At 37.6% G+C, this 12,348-nt stretch overlaps 1 pseudogene; it reads left to right on the forward strand.

The window, feature by feature from the left end:
* Window positions 1–1,754: 1,754 nt before the first annotated feature.
* LOC148778577 (ATP synthase F(0) complex subunit f, mitochondrial pseudogene) lies at window positions 1,755–2,020 on the forward strand (annotated as a pseudogene).
* The last annotated feature ends 10,328 nt before the right edge of the window (window positions 2,021–12,348 follow it).

Consider the following 12,348-nt stretch of genomic DNA (forward strand, 5'->3'; position numbering starts at 1 on the left):
TAGTTGTGTATTCAGTACCCTCACAAAACAGGTAACCTCCTCGAGAATTGCAACTGTATTTGTGCTCTATTACATTATTTAATGCCTTGCCTAGTGCCTGACAAGTAGAAGTACAGCAAGTCTTATCTTAAGGAATGAATGAATTGATGTATGCCAAAACAACAACAACAAATATTTCATCTGTACTGTTTAATTTATCTATAGAGACTATCATTCTTTTTTCCTGGGGTATTCCAACAAGTTTAGTGATCTGGCGAAAACAGTCAATGTAGTAGTTGATGTGAAAAGGATATATAATTACAGAGGGTAGATTTCAAGGAGTTGAGCCAGAAGCTTACTTATTTGGGTTTGAAATGTACATATCATTTGTTTACTTAAGCTATCCCCACCCCAATTTTGTGTTACATAAAAATAAGCATAACTAGAATAAGAAGAGTTTATTTTTGTTAACATCTGTGTACAAATTATTATTAGCACTGCTAATCCAAGAGCTTAATCATTGGCATGATACCTGTATCACCACCAGATGCAAGCTTTCTGAAACTAACAGTAAATAAATGATTTTGAATAATTTTAAAAAGAAACAAAAATGTAAACATTTTTTTCCAAAGCTATCTCATTGGTTCAAAGCTAGCCCATTTATAAATGAATATTTTAAAAATGTGCCATTGTGTTTCTAAATTACAGTTTTCCTTTCATATAAAACAAAAATAGACATCCATGAATAGTAGTTGTTATGAAAACAGAATTTTAGTGGATGTACCAACATAACTAGAAAAAAATACAGAAAGATTTTCAAACAAATTCAGTCCTCAAAACAAGAAACTAACTTTTGTTAAAAATGGAAACCTACCGCCAGCCACATCTGCCAATGGAATATTTTGTAGACAGACTTGGGATAAAATAGGTGGTGAAGACACATTGAACTTGTAAAGGTATAGTGAATTAAGAATATAAAAACTGTATGGAGTTGGCTTGCAAACTTTCTTGCTCTCTATTTAATTTCTACTAGTAGAATCAAAGGGTATGTTATAGGTTATGTTAAAGGGTATGTTATATCAGTCTCAAAAAGTTAGATTTGGGGTTGGGCGGCTGCTTTGAAGTGGTAACTTTACAACCCCATAGGACACCTCCAACAATGAAGCAGGTGACTTCTACCTTGGGTTTTCCCCTTGCTCCTTGAAGTCAACAACTTGTGAGAAACCAGTAGGTTGCCACTGACGTGACTGTGCAAGGGGAACACAAGTTGGCAAGGAACGGTGTGGTTTTCTGGACCCTGTTTTTCTGATAAAGGAACCCTGAGGACCAGTCAGTTTTTGCAGGTCTAAGACCATGGCCCGGGGACCAATAACACTCAGGGGTGTGGTCACAGAGTTCGTTCCGCATGCGTGGGAATTTCTCAGCCCTCTTCAAAAGAAATTATATTGCAATGTGATGATGGAGAATTATAGTAACTTGGTCTCAATTGGCCATTTCATTTCTAAGCCAGACATCATTGTGTTATAGGACGAAGGAAGAGATCCCTGGATGGTTGTGAGGGAAGAAACAAGAAGCTGGAATACAGATTTGGATTCAAGTTATAAAATAATCAGCAATAGAAAAATGTTTGTATCTGGGAAACATTCATCTCTTTTTCTGCATCAGATCTTTCACAGTGCTGAGAAACCCTATGAAGAATGTGGGAAGGCTTTTTGTTGTGCCTCAAACCTTGCTCAACACAGAAGATTTCATATTGGAGCAGCCAGGACTCCAAGATGGCATCAGTTGTACCATTTAAGGAAAAGAAACTCCTGGATGTCAAATTAAGGGAGCTGTCAAAGCTGGATACTAATGTGAGATTTCATCCCTAAAGGCATTGCTGGAGCATTTCAGAGAGGTTATTGCCAGTATTACAACAAGTTAAACGTGAAGAAAGGGAGTTTTGCTGGGCTTTCTATGGTGCTGGCAGCTTACACGTTTTTCAACTGTTTGCCATTCTTACAAGGAACTTAAACAAGAGCAGCCAAGCGAGTACCACTGAAGAGGGCACATTCTGCATTCTTTGCTGGGCACCCCTGAATCCTTTCATAGCCTAGTGGAAAATGAATAGCCAATAAAAGATGACTGGTTAAAAAAAAATCTCTCTTAGCAACTTTCATATCAAGAAATATGAACTATGATCACCATTTTGTATATTATATCCCCATGAGTTAATTATTTTATAATTGGAAATTTGTAGCTTTTGGCCTCCTTCACACGTTTCAGCCACTGCCTCTGGCAGCCATTAGTTTATTCTCTGTTATCTGTGGCTTTGGTTTCATCTTTTTTTTTTTTTTTTCAGAGTCCATTTGTAAGTGAGATCATACAGTATTTGTATATGTCTTTCTCTGTCTGACTTCACTTAGTATAATCCATGTTGTCACAATGGCAGGATTTCCTTCTTTTTATTATTGAATAATATTCAGTTGTATACGTGCCACATTAAAAAAAAAACTCTCTTAATGATCTCTTGTTTCCATGTCTTGCCAGTTGTAAAAAATGCTTCTTTGAACACTGGAGTGCAGATATATTTTCAAGATAATGATTTTGTTTCCTTTGGGTAAATACCAAAGGAACTGTTGGGTTACATGATAGTTCTAGTTTTAATTTTTTGAGGAATCTTCATACTGTTTTTCATAATATCTGCACTAGTTGACATTCCCTCCAGCAGCATGGGGCTTCCCTGGTCTGGTGGCTCTCGGATGGTAAAGAATCTGCCAGCTGTGTGGGAGGCTTGGTTTCTATTCCTGGGTCAGCAAGATCCCCTGGAGAAGGGAATGACAACTCACTCCAGTTTTCTTGCCTGGAGAATTCCATGAACAAAGGAACCTGGCGGGCTACAGTCTGTGGGGTTGCAAAGAGTTTAATACGACTGAGCAACTAACACACACACACACAGACACGTACCAGCAGAACATAAGGGCTCCCTTTTCTCCACGTTCTTGACAACATTTGTTATTTCTTGTTTTTTGGTAATAGCCGTTCTTACAGATGTGAGGTGATATTTTATTGTAGTTTTGATTTGCATTTCCCTGATGATTACACTCATCTCACATGCTAGTAATGCTCAGAATTCTCCAAGTCAGGCTTCAGCAATACGTGAACCGTGAAATTCCAGATGTTCAAGCTGGTTTTAGAAAAGGCAGAGGAACCAGAGATCAAATTGCTAACATCTGCTGATCATCGAAAAAGCAAGAGCGGTCCAGTAAAACATCTATTTCTGCTTTATTGATTATGCCAAAGCCTTTGACTGTGTGGATCACAATAAACTGTGGAAAATTCTGAAAGAGATGGGAATCCCAGACCACCTGACCTTCCTCTTGAGAAACCTGTATGCAGGTCAGGAAGCAACAGTTAGAACCGGACATGGAACAACAGACTGGTTCCAAATCAATAAAGGAGTACGTCAAGGCTATATATTGTCACCCTGCTTATTTAACTTATATGCAGAGTACATCATGAGGAACGCTGGGCTGGAAGAAGCATGAGCTGGAATCAAGATTGCTGGGAGAAATATCAATAACGTCAGATATGCAGATGACACCACCCTTATGGCAGAAAGTGAAGAAGAACTAACGAGCCTCTTGATGAAAGTGAAAGAGGAGAGTGAAAAAGTTGGCTTAAAGCTCAACATTCAGAAAACTAAGATCATGGCATCCGGTCCCATCACTTCCTGGCAAATAGATGAGGACACAGTGGAAACAGGGATGACTTTATTTTTTGGGGCTCCAAAATCACTGCAGATGGTGACTGAAGCCATGAACTTAAAAGACTCTTACTCCTTGGAAGGCAAGTTATGACCAACCTAGACAACATATTAAAAAACAGAGACATTACTTTGTCAACAAAAGTCTGTCTAGTCAAGGCTATGGTTTTTCCAGTGTTCATGTATGGATGTGAGAGTTGGACTACAAAGAAAACTGAGTGCCGAAGAATTGATGCTTTTGACCTGTGATGTTGGAGAAGACTCTTGAGAGTCCCTTGGACTGCAAGGAGATCAGTCCCGGGTGTTCCTTGGAAGGACTGATGCTAAAGCTGAAACTCCAATACTTTGGCCACCTGATACGAAGAACCCTGATGCTGGGAAAGGTTGAGGGCAGGAGGAGAAGGGAACGACAGAGGATGAGATGGCTGGATGGCATCACCGACTCAATGTACATGGGTTAGGGTGGACTGCGGGAGTTGGTAATGGACAGGGAGGCATGGCGTGCTGCGGTTCATGGGGTTGCAAAGAGTAGGACACAATTGAGCAACTGAACTGAACTGATGATTAGTGATGTTGAGCATGTTTTCCTGTACCTGTTGGTCATTTCTATGGCTTCTTTGGAAAAATGTCTATTCAGAGTCTCTCCTCATTTTTAATTGGGTTCTTTGCTTTTCTGTTAAGTTGTATAAGAGTTTTTAGTAAATATATTGTAGATTATAAATCAGTTTATACTCCAATAGAAAATAAAAGTGTAAAAAAAGTTAGATTTAAAATATTCCAAATTTTCTTAAATCGTATGGCTATCATATTATACTTCAAATAATTTTGAAGTTGTTTACATGATCAGTTTGTACTTCCTTGGGAGTAATAAATTTCATTTTGCTACCTCTGTTGTAATGGGTTTCCCTGGATGCTCAGATGGTAAAGAATCTGCCTGAAATGTGGGAGCCAGGTTCGATCCCTGGGTTGGGAAGTTCCCCTGGAAAAGGGAATGGCAACCCACTCCAGTATTCTTGCCTGGGAAATCCCATGGACAGAGGAGTCTGCTGGGCTATGGTCCACAGGATTGCAAGGAGTCAGACACAACTGAAACGACTTAGCATGCACTCATTGTTGTAATATTCTTTTTTGAAAATTAATAAGTTCATCATTGCAGTGAAAGAAAAGGCCCTTCCCTCAGAGTCTTGGCAGTAAGTTTAGTACTTTGTATGAACTTTGAAATCTTGTATAGGAGTACCAATTTTCTTATTTCTAGAAATAAGAAATAAACAAAGATGGTCTTACTGACTTATTGTCACTTGAAAATGGTCATTGAACATTTTCCTCTCTATATATTTTGACAAATAAATAATGTAAAATTCAGCATTTTAAGCATTTAGTATCCAATTAAGTTATGTTTAGTACATTCACAATGATGTACAACTATCATTACTCGCCAATTTCAGAATATTTTCATCACACGGAAAAGAAATTCCAGACCCATTCCACAGTCACTCCCCATTTTTCTCTTCCCATAAACTCTGACAACCACTAATCTGCTATGGATTTGCCCATTCTAGGTATTTCATATAAATGGAACCATGCAACATAGGGCCTTTTATGCTTGGCTTCTGTCATTACTTCTTACATTTGTTTTCTGTGTGTCATATTTTTTGTTTCTCAGTTTCTCCATTATCACCTTCTTTTGTGTTTAATTGATTTTTTTTTAATGGTATACTGTTTTGTTTCCTTTCTTCTTTTTTTTTCTGTATTTTTTAGTCATTTTCTTTGTGGTTGCCATGGGGATTAAAATTTATAACAATCTTGTTTGAATTATTACCAGCTTATTTTCAGTAGTACACAGATACTGTGCTATTATACAGCTCCATCCCAATTCATGTTTGCATTGTCATATGCCTTTACATTATGTGTCTGTTAACATAGATTTATAATTATTGTTTTATGCATTTCTCTTTTAAATTATATTGGAAACAAAAACAACAATATACATTTCTTTTTAAAATTATATTACAAACCAAAAATACAATAGCACTAGAATTTATGTTTATCTACATAGTTGCTTTTGCCAGTGTTCTTATTTCTTCATATGGTTTTAAGTAACTGTTTAGTGTTCTTTCTTTTAAGCTTAAAAGACTCCCTTTTAAGTTTCTGGGGCTGGTCTTTAGTAATGGAGCCTCATCTGGAAATGCTTTAATTTCTTCTTTATTTTTGAAGGAGGTTTTTGCCATGTATAGAATTGTGGTTAACAGGTTTTTGTTTTTCCCTTTCACCACTTTAAATAGATCTTCCCACTGCCTCCTGGCCTCCATGTTTTTGGATGAAGAAATTGGCTCTTAATCTTACTGATGTTTCCTTATATAATGGCAAGTTGCTTCTGTCTTGAAACTGTCAAGATATTCTCTCTTACTTTGTCATCTTATAGTTTCATAATAATATGTCTTAGTATGGACCTCTTTGAGTTTATGTTATTTGGAGTTCATTGAACTTCTTGAAAGTGTAGATTCATGTCTTTCATCAAATTTGTTAAGTTTTCAGCCATTATTTCTTAAAATATTCTTTCTCTTCTCTCCTTCTGACACTGCCATTTTGTGTATATGTTGGTATGCTTTATGGTACCCCATAAGTCTTTTAGGCTGTTCTTTTTCTTTATTTTACTTTCTGCTTCTCAGAGTGTAATTTAAATTGCTCCATCTTCAGGCTCACTGATTCTTCCTTCTACCTGCTCAAATATGCTGTTGAATTTCTCTTGAGTTCAATTAGAGGAGCTGTTGTACTTTTCAGCACAATATTGTATGTAATGTTTAACTATTGTACTTTTACAGCTCTAGAATTTCTATTTGATTCATTTTTATACTTTTTATCCCTTTTTTTGATATTCACTGCTGAATCATACCATTCTCCTGATTTCTTTTAGTTTTTTTGTTCTGTGCTTCCTTTAGCTATTCAGTGGAAAAGTTATGACCAACCTAGATAGCATATTAAAAAGCAGAGATATTACTTTGCCAACAAAGGTCCATCTAGTCAAAGCTTTGGTTTTTCCGGTAGTCATGTATGGATGTGAGAGTTGGACTATAAAGAAAGCTGAGAGCTGAAGAATTGATGCTTTTGAACTGTGGTGTTGGAGAAGACTCTTGAGAGTCCCTTGGACAGCAAGGAGATCCAACCTATCCTAAAGGAAATCCTAAAGGAAATCAATCCTGAATATTCATTGGAAGGATTGATGTTGAAGCTGAAACTCCAGTACTTCGGCCCCCTGATGTGAAGAACAGACTCATTTGAAAAGACCCTGATGCTGGGAAAGATTGAAGGCAGAGGAGAAGGGGACAACAGAGGATGAGATGTTTGGATGGTATCACTGACTCAATGGACGTGAGTTTGAGTAAACTCCGGGAGTTGGTGATAGACAGGGAGGCCTGGTGTGCTACAGTCCATGGGTTCACAAAGAGTCGGACATGTCTGAGCGACTGAACTGAACTGATAAGTAAAACAGTTAACTCAAAATTATTGTACATTAATAGTATGTCTGGTATCTGTATTTCCTCAGAGATGGTTTCTTTCAGTTTTTTTTTCCTGTGAGTTGGCCATACTTTCCTTTTTATTTGTATGCTTTTAATCCTGAACATTTTGAATATTGTGATATTGTGACTCTGGAAATAAAACTCTCCTTCCTCTCTTGGGATTGCTTTTATTTCTTTTGGAAGGCTGCGACCATCTCCTTAATGTTTTTTCCAAGGCAATTTTGCAAAACAGACTATCATGCAAGATACTGTCATACATAGTTTTGAAGTTTGTGTTTCATTATCTCCACGGTCAGTCACTGATCTAGAAGAGACTTCCTTCAAAGCTTGGATCCAATAAGAAAAGAAATAAAAATATGTTCTCACCTTAAATTCTTTTGACAGACACTTCTTGGGAAGCTGCTTTAGGTCGGTGGGTTGAAATAATAGCCAGCCTCTGGGCTAGTCCCCTGGAAGGGTACTACCAGGCAGATAAGAACACTTAGCACAATTTTTGGAGGTCAGGGTCCCTATTGCCTAACTTGGCAACATCTAGCTACATCAAGAATTGGGCGTCTATTCCTATGGCTACCTGCTATATGGTAGACTGATGGGTAATAGAAGCTGCCATGCAAAACACTGAAATTCACAAAATTTATCAGCTTCTTTCTTCATCAAGCACTCCTCTGAACACTACAAGTGTTTGCCTAGACTCTGGAGTTTCCTCATAGTTGATTTTGCCAGCTTTTGCTAGCTAAATGGTTGTCTTCATGGAGGGATTGATTCATGGAGTTTCCTACTTGGCCATCTTCTGTGACATCACTCTGGGCCATGTTTTAAAATTCATTAGCTAATTTTCTCTTGGTGCATTTGGATCATTTACACTTAATTTAGGGCTTCGCAGGTGATGCAAGTGGTAAAGATTCCATCTGCCAGTGCAGGAGATGCAAGAGACACGGGTTCAATCCCTTGGTAGGGAAGATCCCCTGGTGTAGGAAATGGCAACCCATTCCAGTGTTCTTGCCTGAAAAATTCCATGGATAGAAGAACCTGGTGGGCTACAGTCTATGGGTTGCAAAGAGTTTGACATGACTGAGCAACTGAGCATGCAGGCACACTTAATGTAATTATTGATATAATCTGCTGTTTTGTTGCTTGTTCTTTCTTTTCTCATTATATTGTTTCATTTTTCTTGTTTTTATGTTTGTTACTTGAATTATTTAGAATTTCATTTTAACTAATCTTTCAGTTCAGTTCAGTCGCTCAGTCCGGTCCGACTCTTTGCGATGCCATGAATCACAGCACGCCAGGCCTCCCTGTCCATTACCAACTGCCGGAGTTCACTCAAACTCATGTCCATTGAGTCAGTGATGCCATCCAACCATCTCATCCTCTGTTGACCCCTTCTCCTCCTGCCTTCATTCTTTCCCAGCATCAGGTTCTTTTCTAATGAGCTGGCTGTTCACATCAGATGGCCAAAGTATTGCAGCTTCAGCTTCGGCATCAGTCCTTCTAGTTAATATTCAGGATTGATTTTCTTTGTGATTGACTGGTTTGATCTCCTTGCAGTCCAAAGGACTCTCAAGAGTCTTCTCCAACACCACAGCTCAAAAGCATCAATTCTTTGGCATTCAGCCTTCTTTCTAGTCCAACTCTCACATCCATACATGACTACTGGAAAAACCAAAGCTTTGACGATACGGACCTTTGTTGGCAGAGTAATGTCTCTGCTTTTTAACACACTATATTTATGACAGCTGTCCTCAATATTTTCCTTCTTATACATTGAGAATTGCATCACACAGTGTTAAAATTTTTACTTAAACTGCCTAACATAATCTGGAAATCTTCTATCCAGGAGTAGAAGGATAGTCTATTATGTCTATCCATATTTTTGCTCTTTCTGCATTCCATTTCTTCTTAATTCCATATATTCAGAGTTCCCTTCTTTTATCATTTCCTGTCTGTTTGAAGAGTTTCTCTTAGCTATTCTTTTTGAGTAGATCTTCTGGAAATAAATTCTCTTACTTTTTTACATCCCCAAATTCCCTTCATTCCTGAAGGATATCATAACTGAGTATAGGATCTTGGGTTGACAGGTTTTCTATAAAACTAAAACTGTTCTTCTGAAAGGTCTATTTTAAAAAAGGACACAAGAGATTGATATTGAACCAAAGAATTACTTTGAAAATTGTTAATTGGAGAGCAATGCTTAAATATTTATTCCATCTTTCCTATAGGAACTATATTTCAGGGCCACTAAAACAGAAAGCCCTTTTTTAAAAAATAATGCCACAGTTAGAGAAAGCTCTATTTTTTCATAAGCAGTGGCATAAGCTTAGAAAAAAAGCTAGAATTAGAAAATTACCATTTCACAATTCGTAATGAAATTATTATTTTATGCAATGACTATTAATTGGTGTTAAAACTGTTAGATGAATGGTTGAAAATGAGCTGGACATTTGAATGGTGTTAAAGTCGTATCACAGAGTTTTCCTTTGAAACAGGGGAGGGACAATATACAATGGATGAGTAGTGTTGTCAGCACCCTAATGCTGTTTAAAAACAGTTTTTTTTAAGGCAAAACTAAAAAATACATGGTTTAGGGATCCATATACACATGGATAAAACTATTTTTTAAACAAAGGGATGATGACATTCAGGATAGTGATTACTTTGAGGGAGGCAGAGAAGTAGGATCAGGGAAGAACACAGAGTTTTAATCCTACTGATAATTTTCTTATTTTAAAAACATGCTGGATTCATGTATTGTTTTGTATGTATCATGTATCAAATATTTCCTAGTAAAAATAAGAAATATTTATGAAATACTTATAGTGAATGTTAGGTTATATACTTATCTATGAATATTTATTCACTGAGAATGAAAAATGGGCTTCCCTGGTGGCTCAGAGGTTAAAGCGTCTGCCCCCAATGCGGGAGACCCGGGTTCGATCCCTGGGTCGGGAAGATCCCCTGGAGAAGGAAACGGTAACCCACTCCAGTATTCTTGCCTGGAGAATCCGACGGACGGAGAAGCCTGGTAGGCTACAGTCCACGGGGTTGCATAGAGTCGGACACGACTGAGCGACGGAACGGAACGGAACGGAGAATGAAAAATAATATTCTTGCCTTTAAATTGCTTTTTTCTTGATATTGAAAGTAGTTTAATAGCTAAAGAGCTGAGATGGCGCTATTTTAAATAGGTCTTTCTTTGTTAAAAGAAAGAATATTTAGTTCTGTTTCTCCATCTGGATAGCCTAATATGCATTTCCTAGTTTCTTTTTGCCAAGCCATCTAAAATGGCATGATATCTGAGAGGCCGTACCTAACTTAAACCTTTTAATGGTTATTGAAGTGAAACTTGGTATAAATTAAATTTCATATAATACTTTAGAATTCATCATATAGATCTTTAGGATGAAATTTATGTATGAGCTAACAGTAAGAGTGTATTTTTTAGTCTTTTATTACTGTTTCATTAAGGATATGTACAGGACATGTTATAGAGATAGTATGGTTTTACAAATTTATGAATGTAATTCCAAGATAATGTTATGAAGACATTTGTTTTTCCTATAATATACAGACCCAGCATCATTACAGAAATCTTCAGAAGTGACCTGCTGCTGCTAAGTCACTTCAGTCGTGTCCGACTCTGTGTGACCCCATAGACGGCAGCCCATCAGGCTGCCCCGTCCCTGGGATTCTCCAGGCAAGAACACTGGAGTGGGTTGCCATTTCCTTCTCCACAGAAGTGACCTAGGCACTATATAAAAATCGAAATTCTGATGGTAACCTTAACCGTGCATCAGTTCAGTTCAGTTCAGTTCAGTTGCTCAGTCGTGTCCGACTCTCCGCGGCCCCATGAATCACAGCACGCCAGGCCTCCCTATCCATCACCAACTCCCGGAGTTCACTCAAACCCTGTATATGAGACAGCAAAAGAGACACAGGTGTATGAAACAGTCTTTGGGACTCTGTGGGAGAGGGTGAGGGTGGGATGATTTGGGAGAATGGCATTGAAACGAAACGAATCACCAGTCCAGGTTCGACGCATGATAACAGAATGCTCCGGGTTGGTGCGCGGGGATGACCCAGAGGGAGGATAAGGGGAGGAGGGAGGTGGGAGGGGTGTTCAAGAAGGGGAACACATGTACACCCGGGGCAGATTCATGTCAATGTATGGCAAAACCAATCAATATAATATTGTAAAGTAATTAGCCTCCAATTAAAAAAAATCAAAATTCTATCTATTGACTTAATATAAGGCACAGTTCAGAGAAGCCACACAATTTTTATATGGTACCAATTTCATTCATAACTAGATGTAGGTAATGCATTGTCACAAAATATGCAGCGTATTTGTTCCTAAGGGTCTCTAAAAAAGATACGTTAGACTTTATGGTGGCTTTCAATTTCTAATTATGTCAGGGCACTGCAGAATATTATATTAGCAAAACAAAGCAAAGAAGATAGATTGTATGCACACGTGCTTGTGTGCTGGTTCTAAGCAAAACTGTAAAACTGGCAAAATTAGTGTTACATGACTCCTCCCCCCATTAGCCTTTCAAATTTGTTTATGATTTGTATTAGTTTCTAGTTTATTTTTCCAGGATTTATTTTGCAAATTAGGGGAATACATAAACACACACACACACACGCATCCTTGTGTCTCTTCCTTTCTTATTAAAAGGATAGCATGTTTTGTGTCTTGCTTTTTTTACAAAACATATCCTGGAGGTCACCTCATGGCAGTACAGTGAGATCTCTTCAATCTTTTTTTGTGTCTGGTTGCTATCTATACATTTTATGGATGTACGATAGTTTAGTTAACCTGTCACTTCTAAAGGATATTTGAATTGTTTTCAATTGTTTGGTATGACAAATAATATTACATTGAATAACCTTCTGCTGTATTGTTTTATATTTCTTGAAGTTTATCTTCAGGGAAGATTGCGAGAAGTGGAATTGCTGGGTTAAATGGTAAACACATCTGTAATTTTTTTGATATTACCAATTTCTCAATAGAGCTCACATCATTTTGTATTCTGGCCACAAATGTTTGAGAGTGCCTGTTTCTTTATAGCCTTGGCAACAGAATGTATTGTCAAAATTTTGGATTTT

The sequence above is a fragment of the Moschus berezovskii genome, chromosome 2 (genome assembly GCF_049115385.1).
Source record: "Moschus berezovskii isolate FMDL1 chromosome 2, NW_MosBer_1.0, whole genome shotgun sequence".
Classification (NCBI taxonomy): domain Eukaryota; kingdom Metazoa; phylum Chordata; class Mammalia; order Artiodactyla; family Moschidae; genus Moschus; species Moschus berezovskii.